Source organism: Zonotrichia albicollis, chromosome 15 (assembly GCF_047830755.1).
Source record: "Zonotrichia albicollis isolate bZonAlb1 chromosome 15, bZonAlb1.hap1, whole genome shotgun sequence".
In the NCBI taxonomy this organism is placed as follows: Eukaryota; Metazoa; Chordata; class Aves; order Passeriformes; family Passerellidae; genus Zonotrichia; species Zonotrichia albicollis.
The window spans coordinates 12,442,851-12,463,104 of NC_133833.1; the positions used below are offsets into that span (position 1 = coordinate 12,442,851).

The window sequence follows — 20,254 nt, forward strand, 5'->3', positions numbered from 1 at the left end:
TCAATAAACCTGTGCTTAGCTAGCAATTGAAGAATTCTGTGGGTTTTAGTTTGATTTTAATTCACACACCATCACTGACTATTTTTTCTATCTGGCATAAGCCAAGCTCAGTTGTGCAGTGACCATGGCCCTCAGCTACTGTGGGCTGAGCTGACCTTGAGCATCCCCTGAGCTGCAGCAGGAATTTCTCAGCTGTGGTTGCCCAGGGCTCTCCTCACTGGTGCTGCCCTCAAGGCCCTTTTCCCCTGCAGGAACTGCAGCAGATAAACCTGAGAAACAAAAGAAGAAAGTTGGTGTTGGCTGCACTGAGTAATGTTCTCTTTGCAGTGCTCTCATTTGGAGTGCGCTGCTGATGGCAGATGGGAGGTGGATGAGTTATTGTTGTCAGATTATTTTTTCAGTTAATGATTATGCAGTGCTTTGAAGAACTAAAGTGCTATATCACTGTTAAGTATTATTATTATTCAGTTCCCAAAAGATCACAGAGCAGATAAGGTTTTTATGATATTTTTCCCTTGGATTTTTTACTAGTGTGGTTGAAGCAGAATGTGAACAGGCTCTTTGGCTGTGGCAGTTTAAATGTGTGTGATTTAAAAAAAGATTAGATGTGATGTTTCTAACTATCTCATTCAAACTCATTCCAAAACACTTCATCTTCTGAGTGAAACAGTTCTCCTGCCTGAAAATTAATCCAAAACAAGATTCTGTGCTAGCTGTGAAGAGCTGGATTGAGCTAATTCATTTGTTGGGTCCAATCCATCCATACAAATGTGTGTAATACAGATCCTGCTTCTCGTGTCACTGCCTTCTTGAGACTATGCAAGCCCTGCACTGTTTTATCATCCTTAATAAAAATTGAGACACTGATTTCTGAAGCTAGAAGAAAGACAGGGAGAATAATAAAACTGTAGAGCTAGATTATTTATGAATTTCAACACCTGTAGGTTTTTTCTTCCCCCAAAAAGGATGAAATTGAACTCTCCTGTAATTCTGCCCCTAGCAGACATCACATTGCACTGCATTCCTCATCAATATTCGTTAACTTTAACCTTGCATTGTGATCTTCTATCCAAATCCCCTGGTTTTCAGAGGTAGAGCCAACCCCAAATTTGGGTTCTTTGTTCCCTTTCTGGAATGCTTTGGCAATAGCAGTTCATGTTCATGTGTTTTGCCTCCTAGGTTTGAAGCCACATAGCTAAAATAAATTTTCAGTGAGAATTGCTGCAGAATTGAGCCAAGAGGAGCAGTTGTTTTGACTCTGAGAGAGAGACTTTGATTCATTGATTTGAGTCAGTGCATGCAGTACGTGAAGGATCTTTTATTTGGGCACTGAGTACAAGCTAAGTTAATTTTGGATGTGCTGTTCTCTCCTGCTGCAGAGTGGGAAGTGGGTGATGCCCAGCTTCTTACTATGTTGTTTGCTCCTGGTTGAAAAATACCAATTTTCAACACACATGGTTAAAGTTTAAGTTCTGATGAAGTTTCAGTGCTTGACAAAATTCTGTCAATTTTAGTAAATTTTATTTTAGGAAGGGAGAAATATTTCTGTGAGGAGAAATGGGAAACATTTTTTTATTGTTGTTGTTCTTTTGGAGAGTGAAAGCTTTAAATTGTGCTATTGATTTATCATACTGGAATTTTTAAATGCTAATAATTCACTTATACTGAGGGAAAAATTCCTTTGACATTTTCTTTCATAGAAAAGAATGGCATCTTCATGACCTAGATTTCTTTGGCACAGCTGTTCTTTCAGAATGAAACTTGTTACTACCTACCAAAAAAAATAGGAGATTTCTTTTAAAAAGACCCATTATCCTCAGTGACAGTTATGATTTCTGGCTCAAATTCATTATATAAAAAAATTCTCTTGTGCTGTAGGGTTTTGGGAGCACTGGCAGAGACAGATGGGAGAGTTCTTGGGGATGTTCATAATAAACAGAACCCACTCCTGAGCATTCTGTTGCAGCTGCCCCTGCTGGAAGATGGGGGTGGAAATGCAGATGCAGTGTCCAGCCTCAAATATATTTGAGTATGTAGTCAATTCTTCTGAATTGCTCTAAAATAAATAACATTTGACACTCAGGGAAGCATCGAAAAAGGGAGGATGCTGCACTTAGTTTTGAGTTTGGCTTGGCTTGTAATGAATCTTGTTCAGTTTCTCATTTTCACCCTGCTAAAGTATCATGGTTAGTTGTGCTGCTGATCTTAATTGCAAGTCCTACAAAAATATTTCGAGTGCCTAGAGCAAAGGAGCTGGGTGAATGAAAAGATTATTCAAGATTTAGATCTGGAGTAGCCCAGGATCCTTTAGACAATGCAGTGGTCAGGACAAAAGGTGGGAAATGAGTTCTTTGAGGCAAAATTTTCCTAGAAGATATTGTTGAAATATTTCTTTTCAAAAATGTGGTAGCACAAGTGAATGTGCAATTTAAATAAGCTGAACTTCAGATAAAGCAGCAAGGTTCTAAACAGATCAAATTTGCAAGTGGGTTTCAATGTATTTCATGCCTTGGGAATCCCAAGCTACCAAGCAGGCTGATATGCTAATACTGTGCAGCAATTGTTTTTTCCTATTTTAGTGTTTCTGCACTCAGTACATTGCCAACTAACTTCTGGCATGTGAAGAAAAAAGTGAGTTTGTCATTAAAGACTAAAACTTGTCCCTAAATTCTAAGTGTAATATAACTGCAGGCAGGTTGAACTGGATATTGTACAATGCATCCTCCACTGATTAATTTGTCTAATCTAATTCTGTCTGATCTGGTACCTGACTGATTTAACACTGCAGGCCTGAGTTAATAAAGTCTTCAGGGGATTGGACACTGTGCTGGTTTTAACCAGTCTTATTTGGAGGAGTAAAAGGGGACAATGTATGTCGTTATACATTGGGACCTTGGTAATAAGTTGCAATAGCCCATGTTTCTACTGTTAGCATTAATGTGGTTAGTTTTGGCATTATTAGAAGAGCAATTAACACCTGGTGACATGATCAGAGATACTATCGGTGAGGAGAAATTCAATTTCACACTCAAGTTCAGCTTAGACTTTCTGAAACAGAAACTGGATACACACCATAGTTGTGGTGTTCTATTTCTAAATATGACTTAACTCATGATAAAACTGCAATTACTCTAAATAATGCTTACATTACAACTCAGTGGGAGTAAACATGCACTCAGTGTAAGGGATACTCCCTGTGATAAGGTGATCCAGCCAGATCTGCTCTCAAATCCTTTATTTGAGAGGTTTTAGCAGCAGCAACACTGCAGTAAACAGTTGTAACCTTGGATAAAGACCATGAATGAGTCATGGCTGTGAAAACTTTCAGGAAATATTGTCTCATATCTGAAGTGAGATTCATATAGGAACACTTCATATGTTCATGTGGAAATCCCTTTTGTATCCATTCTGAGTATTCCAGCAATAAAGTGTGAATGCAAGTAACACAGTGATGAGTAAGGGGAAGACCTGGCAGTGGTAACTGGCTGGATGCAGATACACTACATGCCAGTTCTCAGTGTTGGTGGTATATTTTGGCAAGTAACATGTAATTGCTTTTAGACAACTGAGAAACTGATAGCACATGTATCACTTACCACCACCATGTAGAAAGAAGTGTGGTGGAAAGCTGAGAGCAGTAATTGAGCCTTTGATTTCTGTCCCTCTTTCTGTGTGGAATTTCATATTTCACTGGGGATCCCTGACATGCTGTTCCTGACCAGGGCTGTACTTTGATGCACAAGCTGTGGTTGGGATCACCAGTTGCAGTCAGGCACTGTGCAGATGGCATTTGTCACCTGTGCAGGGCCCTTGTGAAATACTGAAGTCCTGTTTGAAGAAGTCTAGACAAACCAAATCATGGGGATTGAGGAAAAAAGTCATGGGTCAAATAGAGGGGGAAATGTTTTAATTTTGTCTCTTAGATAAATGGGACTCTTCACTATTTCCAGTCAACCTCTCCAGTATTATTTCTGGAAGTAATGTTAAGTGTCCTTGCTATATATTGTGGGGTGTCATGGAGAAATGAGATTTATCACCATTCATGGGCTGAAAAACTTGGATGCACTAATGTGCCCAATCTTTTCATGTTACCTGAAGTCCAGGAGACAAACAACTTGTTATTTTCTAAGCTGAAACTTTTTTTTGTTACAGCTCAAATTTTGGCTTGGTGTTGGATTTTGCTTGCTTGTTTGGTTTGTTTTGGGGTTTTTTGTTTGTTTAAAAATACTGAAGTCTGTTTAGAAAAACTTTCCCAATTGGTTTGAAGGTAAACAGTACCAATACTTCCTGATAAAATTGCATCCTCTCACTTTTTGGTCTCAGCTGAGACAGAAAACTGCCGAAAACCAAAGAGGAAACCTCCAAGACGTGAAACTATTTCCTCTTCCAGTGTAACAAATAATTACAGAGTGCTGATTGTCCAGCTAAACCCCCGAAGCTCTGGCCCCTGTGCCCTTGATAAGGTAATCCTACAGGCTATATAATGCCCTGGGCTAATACCAGTGTGGAGGTGTGGGGGCTAAGCTGCTTAGGGCACGCTCCGGCTTTTGTTCTGTGCTGGTGTCGCCTCCGGAGCCGTGGGCTGTGACAGCTCTGGGGACTCTGCAGGGCTGATCTGCAGCACTGCACAGCTCCCAGGGTCTCTGTGTGTCTGTGGGGTTTGTTTTCATTGCTTTTATACCCCAAACTTGTAGCACAGCCCTCCCAAAAATATTTTCACTGTGAATTGACACTGCTTATTTCCTTTTGTGTTTATTTATCTGTTTTAGCAATGACTCAATTTCATTTTTCCCTTCAATTTAGGTTTTATCCCTGCTAGAAATATCTTCTTGGTGTTTTCTTCCCTTTATCATGGTCAAAAGAGTGTTGCTTAAACTCTGTCTCATACTCTTGAAAATGTCTGAATAGGCTTTTAATGTAGACATTTAGGTTTGCTTCAGAAAAAAAAAAAAAAACCCTAAGTGAAATGAAGCATTTAGTAGGACTTTTTGTGATGATTTAAAAGAGCTACTGGACATAAAAAATAAATTACAAGTAATGAAACACGGCACAACAGATTTTCTTAATGTATTCATCTGCTACTTATGTAATATTGCTGTGCAGAGTCAGTGTTTGACAGATCTCCACAGAGGAAAAAAGGCCTCCAAAACACTTCCCCAGCAAATAAAAAAAGAGTTCACAAGAAAAAATAAAATATTGCTCCCATTGACCACTAGGTGATAGCCTTGCTCAATTTATTCATTTTATCAAGGTCATTTATATAAGGATTAAAAATGTTTCACACTGAAGCTCTTAAAGAATTGGATTCATGAAAAATAAATCTTTTCTTTCCTGAACATCAAACCCAACTTTACTGTTTTCCTGGTTTATAAATATTTATGAGTCATAACACAACCTTTTCCATGGCTATATTGGATTTATTTTGCTATGATGACTCCCCAACAAACACACAACAGTGCACACTAAGTGCACATATACTCATCTTATTAGTCTGCCTCAATGACACCAGTGCAGTCAAGACTGTTGGGTTTTGGTGTAGACTGAAGTGTTGACTTTTTAATTTTAATTTTTATCATTATTAGTCTTCATAACCAAGAACTCTAAAATATTTTTCCTGATGTTGCTGACTTCATCAATTATTTAAATGGCTATTTTTTAACAAAATAATTCCCAATCTTTTTTATATATCAAGACACTGAGACACAAAAATATTTTGATGTTGTGAAAGGATTTTCTCAAATCAGGCTAGAAAAACCCAAAATATAACCTAGTTAATAATTGAAGCACTGAGTCTTCAAAATATTGAAATTCTTTCTGGAGAATTTATTAAGACTTCTCAAGACGTGACCAGCAATAGCCTTTGCAGCTTTATTAAGTTAAGAAATATCCAACATTATAGTTCTGAGGTAAAACCAGTAACTTTGAAGGAATTTTCTTTGATCCAGTAATACATTAATATGTTTGGTACTATTTTATTAATGCTTACAATATTGTATCTCTATCATCATATTTTTAAGGAGTAATAAAGACTTTGTGATGATTTCTTTTCTAGAGTAAGAAAAGGGCAAATACCTGTGAATGAATCCTTTGAAGTGCCTTCAGTACAGCTGTAGTGTCTCTGTGTCTTTGCTTGGATGTGCTGACAGTCTGACATTGAAAAGTAGCTCTCCACATTGCCTGCCCTCACTTTCATGCCAGAAATCTTTAGCAAAGATGAATATAGAATAAACCAATTCTGTGGAAATATTATGCATACCACTGTAGTGCTAGAAGTGGAAGCAGGACTCCAGAGAACATGCTGAAATCCATATTCTATGAAAATGTGTCTTTGAAAATTTGCATTGTTCAGGTTTCATTTATTTGTAAATCATCTGCTGAATGCTCACACCAGGATCTTCTTAGCTTTGCCAGAACTCAACTGCCACTTTTGTAAAATCATTTCACATTCTTTCCTGTGAAGCTCTGGGCATTTAGGGCTGAGGAGCTGGGTGGAATTGTTGGAAGGATTGTCATGATCCAGATCATCCATTAATGATACCTGCATCCCTGTTCCAGTCCTGGCAGCAGTTACTCTTCCTTCTCCTACCAGTCTGCAATGTTTTCTAAAAGACAACCAAATCTGCTCTGTAGTTTACTTTTATTGCTGCCTTGTGCTCGGAGTGCTCATGCCTGATGCATTGACAAATGGATGTTGAAATCAGGCAAAGTTGTCTTACCTGGCCTTGATGAGAATACAGAATACTTTGCCTTACTTTGGGGAACTGACTTCACTGAGACCATGATTCAAAAGGCATTTAATCCTGTCTGCCTGTGGTCAATAGTAAGTTTTACTGACTCCTAATCTTATTTAGAATTAGGAAGAAAGAAGAGTTATCATGGTTAAAAAAAAAAAACAAAAACAAAGCAAATCAAAACAAAACCCAAAACTAACCCTGAAATAAAACATCCTGTTAATTGTGTTCCAGAGTAGAGTGTGTGATGAATTTTCATGTGTAGTTCATGAGGTCATTTTCTTTAGGCATAGTCAGGTCCTCCTCTTCTGTCAAAAGCCCATTCCCTTTTCTCAGGCATGGCCGTCCCAAAGCGGAGCTGTATTTGTGACATCTGATCCTCCCCTGCCCTTGCTTCCATGGCCTCATTGTCCATAATAGTTCACCCACTTCAAAAAGAGAGCACAGAAGATTGATGGGACTCAACTTCTGGGAGGAGACAGCTGGAACTGGCTGTATCCAGACATGGAAGAAATTGGGAACAAGAGCTGATGAATGTGAATTAATTGAGAGGGTCAGAGAAGGTGGCTTCAGAAGAAACAAAGAGCATTGTAATATTTTGTATTTGAAGAATGTTAGTCTGATGTAAAAGCCATCTACAACCCATCAATGCGTACAGACTTCAGCCAGGAGGAGATAGGAGACGGCAAAACCAACGAAGTGTAAGGAAGAAGGCAAAATGTTGCTGTGGCTCCTTGTGAGGACTCAGGAGAAGTGAACGTGTGCAGCCCTGGATGGTGAGGCACTCTGTGATGAGCAGCTGGAAGGATGCGAAGTGGCATCTGCAGTTATGATACATTCCCATGTACCACATGCTTTTAGAATAGACATCATTCAGATATAGCCTGATGACTGATTTCAAACTTGACCTTTCTCTCAATTTTTTTTTTTAATATTTTCCTTCAATTTCCTACTGCTTACCTCAAACCCAGAAGGCACTGGAGAATATTGAGTAATGCTGTGTCAGCACAACTGCTGAACCTTGGGCCAGTGCTACGATTTCTCATGTTTAGCTGGCTGAAATTTCATTTTCTAATATTACTGGATGGGTAACTTTACTAGGTTTTGTATTTGTGTCTGTAATAGGCATTTTGTTTTTCATGAGGTGGAAAGGAATACATGCTGCTACTTACAGAGCAGGTTTGAGCTCAGCTGGGGAGATAGCAGGAGTTTTGCGGTCATCCTTCATAATTGCATTTTGTAGAACACTCATGAGAATGAATGAGCTTTTGGTACTTCCTGTACAAGTCATATTTCCACACATTTTTCCTGGTCCCATGTCAGCTGTAGTTATTCTTTTAGTTATTAGGAAGAAAAGACTAATAAATTATATCCTAGTAGAGAAACAGGGCTCAAATCCAAGCCTAATTTAGAATTCATGATTTTGACTGGAAGTGTTCTGTAGCCATGCAATAACTATTTGTGTAATAAATTTAAAAAATGTCCTAGAAATGACTGACTCAATGGCAGCAGTAAGTACAGAAAGGGAGCAGGGAGTAAGGATGGCATGATGATTTGGTATTACTCAAGTTGTTGAAATTGTGAGGGGTTTGGAGCACAATATATGGGGAGACTGGAAGAGCTGGGTCACTTCTAAACAAAGACTTTAGGGGAGGATCCCATTGCTGGTTGCAATTACTCAAAAGTATTTATAGAGAAGATAAGACTCCTGGAGGGGTGTAGCAAAAAGTCAGAGGAGGTCAGATATAAGCTAGAACAAGAGAAATTGCACTTGAATGTGAGGGGAGAGGGGCAGATCACAAAGTGATGGGAGCCAGCCACTGGAGCTAAGAAAAATTTTGGGTTCAGAACTCTGCTGGATATACAGTAATGTAATCTTGCCTTGGCTTAAACTTGAGGCAGTGGGGCAGTGCTGGGGTCCATGTGGGGCTGCATTCCCACTGCTGCTCCTTGCACTGCCCAACCACAGCTATTGGCAGCACCAGCCCCACTTCTCTGCTGTGTGTCCAAGGGAAACTGAAAGTGTTCATCTTCCTGCAGGGCTTGTCTGAGGGGCAGGAAATTTGTATGGATCCTGTGAGAAGTGAGTTGATATTTTGGAATTAGGTAAACCAGCTTAGAAGAGGCCAGCCACCTTCAGAAGAGATGGTGTGGCTTTTAGAACTACTTTGTTAGAAAAAATTGACTGTAATGCTCCTTATATCAAAATTATCATTTTCTGGTGTGTGCCGTGCTTTATTTTTATGTGTGTATCACTTTAATTTAGATTCTAATTACAGTATACATACAGCATTAGAAATCTGAAGCTACCAAGTGTTTCAGATTTTCTCAGTTCTCCGAGTACATTCCACCCCACTGAAGCTGCACAGAAGCTTTCCTGTCATTTTCAACTCTAATACAAACAAAAGTAATTTCTCTGCTTCAACAGATTTAAAAAATAATTATACTGCACTTGAATAAAGTAATCTATTTCTTTTAACTAGTGTGTCAAAAGATGTTCTGATCTTTTGTGTTATCCACATCCACCCAAATGTCTGACATGTGTCCAAAAGAATCTTAAAGAACAAAATTGCTTTTTAGAGACTGAATTCCTTTTTCAAAGATAGAGTACTCATTTAGGGAAAGACATACCACACTTAACCTAATCTTTTGAACTGCCATCCTTATCTTAATATTGCTTAAGTCATGATTGTAATGTAGGATGCTTATGATTGAAGCATATATGTATGAGTTTCTGGAGGATTTGATATCTTCTCCTTGAATGATTCAAATATTTTGCCTTTATACTGGGACCATGAAAACAATGTTGAATTTAACAGTAAATTAGTGAAGTATAGACACACTCATCTTTTTGGGAGAGTTTTTGAAAATTGAGATATGAATGATACATCAGGTAACAGCTCCTTAGTAATTTTTGTACTCTCACAGTGCACTAAGGCTGCATTTTCATAACTGATTCAACTAGGGCTTTATATTTCTTGAATTGTGAAGATTTGTAAAAGCTATAAAAACTTTTTTTACACCAAATGTTTGCAAATAATTAGAATGTCATAAAGCTTTCACAGCTTTCCCAGAATCATCTAAAAAATCACTCCTGCTGGTACCAGGTTGTAGGGGGATAAAATATAAGAAAATAAAGATAGTGCAGAAAGTAATCTTACCCCTAAGGAGTTGCAGCTGGGCCAATTATCAAAGATTAGGAACAGGCCTGACTCTACCAGGCCACAGCTGTAAGCAATGAGAAGATGCTATAACAGAGTGGGGTGGCTGGGTGAGAGGGGGGTTGGAGTCAGTGGCTGCTTTGTGAAGGAGAAAGAGTCAGTGCTGTGAGGAGATGCCCATGAGAAACATCAAGAAGGTATGGAACTTTTGTGCTAAGGAGACAGCAGTATGGAACCCTTGCAATAAGATGGTAATAAAATGTGGAGTTGTTCTGAGCTCTACAGAGGCTCATAGGACAGGAAGGGCTAGAGGTTCTAGAGTTTGTGTTTAGGAGCTTAAATTGAGCCTGTGTCAGTAGTGGAACCTAAAAAATATTACCTTTGAAATTTCTTTTATGGGCTCAGAAGCACTGTTTCTAGGGCAGAAACATTTTTGACTTTGAATTTCAGTGAAGGGTTTGTGCTGTCAATGCCTGTGCTCTGGTCTCTTGATTTCTGCAGTGATAACAAACACCAGCTGCTCTCACAAACTGAAAGGACACTTCATTTCCTCACTGCATACACCTTCCCTGTTGTATAATCATGCAATTTAATGGATAGCACCACTGGTTGCTTAATGCCATTGTATATGAAATTAGGGTGATTGTGAAGTGGTAAATGTGTCACTGTTTCTGTTCCGTGCAGTGTAATGTAGCACTGGGACATGCAAAGGCTCCACAACAGAAGCAATGTCAACAACTATAATAGCCCCATCTATCTTAATCCTAAATTTCATCTTTTTGTATCCAGGAGAAAGGCACTCACAAGAGACCAGTGACTGTGTTTCTTTTGTTTAATCAGTAGCGATGGCTTGAATCAGGAAAGAGAATTAATAGAAATCCAATGTGAAAGCCTAACAGGTGGTTGGGGTGAGAGCCTGTGAGTCCTGGCACACATCCAAGTGACTTGCACAAAGGTGTGAAAAGGGGCAAATTAGTGATAGAAGATGGACTTTAGGAATCCCCAGTTACTGACTGAAAAAAATATTGCTGACATCTGTTAGTCGTTTCTCTATAGAAAAGATAAGAATTGCTCTGCTGTTATTATGTGGAAGAAAGTGAGCACTTGCCATTAAGCAGAAGCTTTCACGTGTGGCTTGTCACAAGCTGACAGCAGCCACGTGTCCTGATCGAGTTAGTGCAGTCACTCGGGTAAGAAAGGGCTGTGGCATGAGAAGAACTGGCTGCTGCTGCAGGAGGAAGTGTGGACACAAAGGTCTGATTCCTGCCTTACCTGAGGGAGCAGAGAACAGCCCCAGCATCAGGAGGGCAGCATTTGAACCCTGCCAGAATGCTCCATTAATGCATGTGACTGCTTCATTAAACACATTGGCATGACAAAACAAAGGTGCCATCCCACGATGAGAGCTTCTACCTGCTGATGGACACAGAGACAAAAGGGCAATTTCTGATGGGTGTAAAATAGCCTCATGCCTCAGCCTCGTCCTAGAGCAACTACTGGGCAAAATATGGGAAAATTCTGGTAGATCAGTCAAATTCTTGTACCATTAGTTATGTGCTCAAACCCACCAATGTCACAGACATGTTTTCTGAAAAATCCTATCCTCAGGATTTTTTCTCCTGAGAAGCTGAGAGACTCAGGAACAAAATGTAAACAATGGTTATCTGCTGCTGTGGAATGCAACAGGTGCATCTGTGATTGGTCTCATGTGGTTGTTTCTAATTAATGGCCAATCACAGTCAGCTGGCTCAGACTCTCAGACACAAGTTTTTGTTATCATGGGTTTTCTTGCTTGTGTGCCTTCTGATGAAATCCTTTCTTCTCTTCTTTCAGTATAGTTTTAATGTAATATATATCATAAAATAATAAACCAGCTTTCTGAAATGTGTAGTCAAGATTGTAATCTCTTCCCTCTTCCTGGGCCCCCTGTGAACACCACCAGACACCAGCACACCTTGCCAATCACTTGATTGCTCCACAGGATTTCCTAATTGCAGTAATGCAGCCTATGCCAGGTTTTGGGGTATCCCCAACAGGCTGCAGTGGGTCTGGATAGCTCAGTCCTGCTCGGCACAGCCTGTCCCAGTTCCCAAGCAGCTCCCAGTGTTGGGCCACCATAGCAACCTTGGCTGATATCAGCTCCAGTGGTTATCAGCTCATTTTGTGATTTTAGCTCTTTGCTTGCTAGGTGCAGACACAAGGAGAGAGAGGAGAAGGCTGGGTGAGGTTCCACAGGGATATCTTTACTGAATCTTCCGCGAAGGTCTCAGGGACGGCTCTTCGGCCGAGATGGGCAAAAGTAGGGTTTTTATAGGATATAGGGGTTTTAGGAGTTGTCCATTAGTAAAGGTTAAAAGGAAAGTGCCCTGTAGTCTTACAGAGAGATTAGCAGGGGTCTGAGGGTGGGAAAAGGGGCTTAGGTCCAGTCATCACGACTTGGCATTCCCTATCTTGGGTTGCTGACCGCCATGGAGGCCTGGTAGGCCTAAGGCCTGCTACATTGCAGGTTGACAGAAAAAGTGTTTACCCCCCCCCCCCCCCCCCATTTATTGCACAGTCACTCAAACTGCTAGAACCAGGCTCACAAATTCTAACCTTCATTAACATGGAATAAAGTGTTTTAAGCTAACCATTTGGGTTCAGAAAATTATTATAAATTCTTGTCGTGCTTACTTAGGCCCAGTGATTTCCACTTCCCCGCTTAGTTCTACTTACCTAAAATCTCTGACATAAAGAATATGTTTTTATATCTTCTTAGGTCTTTCTAATAGTATCACAAAATCCTCTCTGTCCACAGCTGGAATCCTAGAGACACTGTAGTAGAAATAGTAAATAAGCAGGTATAATAGCTGCTCTGCACTTGTAAAAATGTCTGTCTTAACATGAGCTTGGTGAGAAAGCCTTTTCCAGAATAAGACTGTTATTAAAAAGAATATTATGTTATATTGTTATAACTAAGAGTACTTATTCCTGAATCAATCCATATTAATGCTGCATAAACAATCTAAAACATTTCTGTTTTGACAGGGAATTTTCAAGCTGCCTTTTCCTGACATAATTTTCAATTTATGTTCTTTCAGGAGAAAACTTAGCTGGTTCTCATCAGAGTACATCAAATACAACACTCCTTCTGGTAAGAATATCTGATTATTTAAGTTGTATTATAAAATGTAGCTCTCTGGAATCTGACACATTCAGCTGTTTTTCATTTTCAGTAACTGCATTTAACAATTCCATCTTCCTTTTAGCAGCACTTTAATTCTTTTTATTCCTTTGTTACTGTCTCCTCTGCTTTCTGAATTTATTCTGCAACTTCATGAACAGTGCTGTAAATCTTCCTGTAGTCAGTATTTCAGACAGTCAGAGTCAGCATGTGGTGTGTGAAATCCAGGCATTCTAAGATCTACTTTTATTTATCCTCTTGTGCTTCTGCTCATTTTGTGAAGCTTTTGGCATCATTAGTGATGCCAAAATTGAGCATGTTGCCCTAGAAAGACAAATATAATAATATTTTTGTTCTGTGAAAAAGGAGAATGTTCAGGAGACACCTAACTGACTCCACTGTGTCTTGCCATTTAAAGAACACACCACAGGGATTTGTCATCAATGTCCCATCCGTTCTCTTTGGAGGACCATGCTATGTTTTTAGATCGCTGTTTCTTTGCATCCAACTTGACTATTTTTTACTGGTTCTTTTTAAATGAAAATTATGCTCTTTTTTATGCTGTATTTGGGAAGGTTTTGAGAGCATTGCTTATGTAGCTCTGTCTTATTTTGCCTTCTGTGATTTTGGATAATAACCTTCATATCATGGTATGTAATACTTAGTCCTGATGCTGCAGCATTTTTTTTCCTGCCAATGAACTGAGGAGGGGAGGAAGCTGCTGCTTCAAATAGTTTAAAACAGTATAAAGGAAAATATTGTATGTCATCTCTTCTTTGGACTATTCTATGTTTATAAATGGAGTGCTGAACTTGTGGCAGTCCCAGGGGATCTGGAGGCCCAGACATAAGAATTTCATATGTGCAACTCTACAGGAAGGAAGAAATTCTCAAATCTATACCTTTAGAGAGTTGTTCTTGCAAAGGTGAACTATCCCTTCCCAAATGCATGCCTTCATATTTCAGTGTAAATTATTTGTGCATAGTGTGTGAACTCATTTCAGGTTTAAAGGAACCCCAAACAAAAAACAAAACCAAATGAATACAAGATTCTGAAAATTGTCAGCCCTTCAAACTGACTCTGAACTATAGAAAAGTTTAGAATTTGACAGTGATTCTCTTACAGTGCAGATATTTGTAAGAGATAGCATGTTACTGTTGAAATGGAAGTGCTGCAAGAGAAATATATCAAGAGGATTAATAGACAAAATGCTTGATGTCAAAATGCAGGGGTTTTTTAGTTTGTTGGATCCATGGAAACCCTTTTCCTCTGTTAAGAAGTGGAAAAATTGAATGCTGACCCTAAAGAGACTCAGTCACTTCAGCTGTGTAAGTGGGAGGGTCCAGCTTTCTCATCTTTTGTTTGCTGGTGATAACAAAAGTTCTATTTCTATTTAATTTGGCAGTCTATGAGAGAGGATTTTCTTTTCATTTTTTTACATTTTCAGTGAATATGTGTGATGACTTGAGTTGCTGAATGCTATTTTTATGCCCAGTTCCTATTAAATCAGACAATTTATTCAGAAAAACCAATTCCACCGTGTCATAACTGGTACTGCAATCTGTCCTGTTGTCTGTGGGCATGACCTCCTGAAGTCCTTCCAATCTCAATTATTCCCTGATTCTCTGATTCATATCAAAGTCCAGTTCTGTGAGCTTAATTTTCAGTGATTGGTTTGCCATCTACCCTTCTACTCTGAGCTGTGCTGTCTGCAGTCCTTTTTTTGACTTCTATTGTATACCAAATATGACCATCTTTTCTCATAGCAGAAGAAGTGCTTTAAAAGTATTCATATTTTTATTTTATTTTAAATAATCTGCAGAGGAACTAATTAATCTAGAATTAATTAATATAGTTCAGCATTCAGATTGATTGATTGAACTCAAACTGACTTTTTTTGCTGTTTCAAAATATCTCTCATGATTTATTTCAACAAAACTTTGTCACCTTTCTTCTTGTGTGAAGTCAGTAGTCCAGGAAAACTTGTGCTTTCTCTTGCCTTGAGTAACAGATTTGCGTTCACATTTATAAATTTAATCCAGAAATAGTTTTTTATCCTTGTTGTTAGTCACACTATGATTCATCTCATGATCTCCTCTTACAAACAATTAATTGATTAAGATGCAAGATATAACAGTACTTAAATATGCAAGAATTTCTTGTTTAAATATATACAATGGTCACCTGTCACTGCACTAATGTGCAGTCACCTCTGGAATAAGAAGTTGACACTTCACCTGTGTGCTTTGGGAGGGTCAGTACATGCAGGTGAAGTTTCATTCAGAATTCAGGGAATGTAATTATTTTAATAATTAATTTTATTTTGATTGCCATTTGGCCAGTACGCTTAGTCAAATAATATTTCTAAAAAAAAAAAAAAGTTTTGTCATTCCTAAGCTTTGTGATTTTCTGCCTTGGAATAAAAGTATCACTAAGCAAAACAAAATTCAAAACAACAAACCCACTCCTTGAAACAATTCAAAGCAAACTGTGAAACTTGGAGGCTGGACTATGATGAAATGACAAAGTGTCCCCTGCTAAGTGATGGATACATCTCTGCATTACTGAGGTATTGATTTGAGATCTTTCCAACATTGACTGGAATTTGGTCACAGTATTTGACAGAACTTTTGCTCAAGACACATGATAAACTTGGATGCCTTGGATATTTCAGATATGTTAAGTTGATATCAGCAGGTGACACTATATACCACTGTGATTTTAATCCCTCACAAATCGTTTGGCATCAGCAGGAAAGAGAAGTAAGTGGAATTATTAATAGGATATTGAATGAGCAAACACCTGTTTGTCCAGATGTTTGTTTAAATAGATATGTTTACCCTGTCACTGTATAAAACAATTAATGATTGTGTTTACAGTCTTAAAATGAGTATTTCCCAAATTTGAAATATATCAACTTTTAAGATTCCAAGGGCAGAATTAAGAAAATAATATAATTTTAATAGTAGCTAATCTTTTTATTTTATAAAAATACTATATTAAAGAATCAGGATTGGTGCAACTCCATTCAACTGAAATCTGTTAATGAAACAACATTTCCAGTTCAGTCCATTTCCCAGAAATTCCTTGGTTTTGTAGGCTTAATTTTGCTGTTAACCTCAAGGAAAGTTAAACCAGTTCTGATAAATACAATCACTGTGGGTTCCTGGTCCCAGAATACCTTGTGCAGGGTAATAAATAAATAAATGTGTTCAGCAGTGGATGTGTGGTGTTCTGCCTGCTCTGCAGTTCCTGGGGCATTTTAAAAGTGGGAAGAAGGAAAGAACCCCATCATGAAGGAATTTTCAGGCATTTAGAAGCAGGTATATTCTAAGTATGATTTATGTAAAGGTATGGGTGATTCTCTCTTAAACTGCTCCATGTGATGCTCAGGTGTTGTTTAATACTTTCTCTGTTGCTTTAATCACACAGAAAAATTCTTGATTCCTTCCTTTCAGACAAGCTGGCAGCAGCCCAGTTCTTCTAGGATAAGGCCAGAGGTGAAACACAGCTACAATGTTTGTCTGTTTATTTTTGTGAGCCAAATTATCCCAATTGTCCTCAATTTGGGGTCCTGTGTTTTAACCAGGAGGAGAGCAAGAGATGCAGGTCATAGTTATGGAAATAATTTTGGGTTTATGCTATTAACATTTACACTTTGAGCATTTTTAAGAAGAATCTTTTTGTGCTGAGCAGATGGAAAGGTTTATAAAACATGAAGGATGGTGCAATGGAATAGGGCTTGAATTTCTAGAATTCAGTCTCTTGAAAATCCCATCCTGAAAATACTGACACGATTTCATGGTTTTTATGTAAAATGTAGGATTTATACTAATGGCTAACTTTCTTACAAGTGCTTCCTTATAAAAGATACTAATAACTTTAAAGGAACAATTAAAATGGTGGGAAGAAGTTCTAGTGAGTGAGGACCACTTCCTTTAATCCTTGAGAAATAATAAGGAAATGAGCTAACACCATTTACCATCAGAGTCCTGTCAGAGCCAAACAAAGGAGGGCTGAGAAAGATGTGATAATGGCTCAGGAAGGGTTGGATCACACTTTCTCTGGCCAACACCAGCAATTATCAGTCAGGTGCTGTTTGTTTACACTTCAATTAACTGCACTGTTACTGAGCTACAAGAACTGCAGACCAAATGGGCAACACATTCGCTGGCATTTGCCCTGAGAAACGGCCTGTTTCCGTGGCTGTTCTTGTGTAGAAATTAGAATGCTTTTATGATAATACAGCTTTTATTTCCACCATCCTCCCTTCCCCCCCAGCTTTTACTTTAGCTTAATGAAACTCAGAGCATTTCTTTAGAAGAAAGCTTGTTCCGTAGGAGTGGTTTGGTTGGTTGGGTTTGGGTTTTTTGTCCCTGTGCTTTCCTTCCCAGCTACTCTTCTAATCCATTTTCTCTCTTGTTTTCTCCATGAGATTAAATTCATAATCCTCTCTTTGCAGCATCACCAAATAATAGCATCATGCACACACACAGAGCAGCCCATCTCGCTGAGCTTTTTATTTCTCCAAGAGCATTCATATGGCTTGTGGCTCCTCCTTAGGGGAAAGCAATATGGGCCAAAGTGCAGCAGTCATTCAGTTTGTGTGTGGTACAGATATTTATAAAATATTTTTAAAAACCCCCAAACAAACAAGAGGAAAGCCCCCAGTTTGCATTAAACTTCTCATACCTCAGCTATTTCCAGAAGACACAGGAGGCAAGGCCATTGTTCTCAGAAGAAAAAGTTGAACAATTGAACAATTTCATTGCTTGGCTTCATGATCTTACAAATCCAATACCTGAAGTTTCAGGTAAGGACGTTGGATCCACCTTGAACAGGAAAATGCCTGCTGGGTACTCCAAGGCACAGGGGCTCAGATTGTAGAAGAATTTTGATATTGTTTCAAGCTTGATAGTGGAACAGTGTGATGATCTCCCATTATTGGGGGTTGCTCCACTAGGGTATTATTTTTTAAAATCTTAGAACTTTTTTTTTTTTACTTCAGCATCAATTACATTTCGTATCCACATATGCACTGGATTATCTTTCATACTAAGCAATTAGTTGAGAAAAGAAAAAAGTACCCCTGTAAAATGAAATAAAAAGAAAAGGAAAGATGAGTTGTTAAAAGAAATACCATTACAGATGTTGCTTCGCTGTTCAACTTTGAATTATCTGTTAATTTTCTACTGAACGTAAAAAAAAGTCATAAGAGAGAGCAATATTTCATGTGAGAGATAAACCTTAATAGGATTATGAGTTTAATAGCAAAAGTAATAAAATTTACCTTCTCAAAATGCACAAGGAATTATTATAATTCCCCCTTTATCTTGAAATTAAAGGTGGGGCAGGGTGGTAATGGGGGAGTAGATGTAGAATTTGTTTTTTAGTGAGTTGCAGAGCAGGTGAAAAAGAATAGGCTTGATTGTTTGGGGATGGAACATTGAAGCTAATAATGGTAATAATGTTCTTATCTTTTTGATCCATAAATTGAAATTGCAGCAAAAACTGGTGCTTGGACAGAACAGTATTTTTTGAAACAAAAGTCCAGGACAATATTTTTTCAGCTGATGTAAGAAACAAAAGCTTCTAGAAAAAGAGAATTTAATGAGAAGTGATTTTTTTAAAGAAAATTATTATTTCAGTTTGGCATTTGAATGCAAATAGTTCTTTTTCAATGAATTTAAAGTTAAAATGTCACTTCATTTTGATTTGGTGGCTAAAAAAAACAAATTGACATTTCAAAATTGAATAAAAATATCATTTTGAATCAATGTTAATATGAAAGGTCACTTGGTTTTCATAGCCAAAAAATCCTTCTGGAGCAGAATATTTCATAGTTAAGCAGGAATTAGTTTTTTTTCAGAATGTCTTATAGAAAAAATATAATTTATTTCATATGCATGAGCATCAGCTCTCATTCACACTACTTGCATGAGAAATATGTTGTCTGGGTTTACCAAAACTATACTTAGTTTGAATTCCATATCTCTGCTGTGTTAGAAATACTTCCCAACTCTCTGCAGCTGGAGCTTGGTTAGAAATGCAGAAATGGGCTTTCCACCTGTGACCATGGGCAGGCTGCTGCACCTTCCCGTGCCCTGCAGCTCCTCCTGGGAATGTCCTTCATCCTCTCCTGGGCTGGGATGCCAGAGCTCAGTGCAGCTGCCCCAGGGCTGGTGGTGCCTGCATGGCAGGAGAGCTCCTGTGCTGGCATTCGGGGGTTCAACACGGGGTGGGGAGAGATTGGGGTCCCTCTGCAAACCTCAGTCCTGCAGGAGCTGTTGGGCTTTGTGGGCACAGTGCTTTATCCCTCAGCTGTGGAACATGCAGATAAAGATAAGATGATACTCAGTTGTAGAAGAGTTCAAAAATATTGGCTTGCTCCCTTTATTGTTTTTCTTGTTTCCCTTTCCCAAATGAGGGAGTCTCGTGCTGTGCTTTGCAGTGTACTCCTGCTTGTCTACAGAAATGTTTACCATTTTTCTCAGCTTTTGCAAGCAATTACTGAAGATGCAATTTTGTGCTTAATGAGCAGCTGAGCGCTGAACCTTAAAAGAAAAAAAAAAAGCTTCCCCTCTCCAAATATTAATTAATCTTTCAAGTTAAAATACTGTAACCCAAGCATCCAATTTTAACACTCTGACTCTCAAATACTTTTCAAATGGTCACATCATTCATTTTCTTTCAAGGGCTCACAGAAGGCAGCACAGAATAAAGATGCAAACTTGTAAGGTTTTCCTGCTTGTTTGGTTGTGTATGCTTCCTTTGCTATCCACAGTGCCTGGAGGTTTTTCAGATGAAGGTGCTGTTAGTGCAGCTGGAGACTGAGCAGCTCTTCCCCTTCCCTGCCTGCCATAGAACCTCTTTGCCTGGTGCTGGTTTCCTTCTGGTTTCCCCTCAGGCTGGGACCGGTCCCTGCTCCAGGGAGGAATATCCAGCCTGTGGAGCCCCTGCCTGCAGCTGGGACCAAGCTGGGCATGGGAGCAGCTGGTGCTGGGCCTTGGTCCCTCCAGTTTTATTATTTCCAGAAACTGGGAAAGCTGCTGCACCTCCTTCTCTGGGGTGCAGCCAGTATTAACAGGCAGTAGAGCAGGTAGGATCTTAAAACCTCTTGTGTCTGTTTCTAGTTAAGTAAAATTGATATTTGATGGAAGCTCGTTGCACAATTTCAGTTTTTTTTTTTTTTTTCCAAA

General features: G+C 38.8%; 1 protein-coding gene across 16 annotated transcripts in view; it reads left to right on the top strand.

Annotated features, from left to right (window-relative positions):
* Positions 1-20,254, top strand: part of TENM2 (teneurin transmembrane protein 2) — a 1,510,370-nt gene that overhangs the window by 175,678 nt on the left and 1,314,438 nt on the right. For all 16 annotated transcript variants that reach the window (XM_074551980.1, XM_074551988.1, XM_074551987.1 and 13 more), the window contains one exon: positions 12,973-13,025. The gene's annotated coding sequence lies outside the window, so the exon portion shown is untranslated. The remainder of the gene's footprint in view (positions 1-12,972; positions 13,026-20,254) is intronic.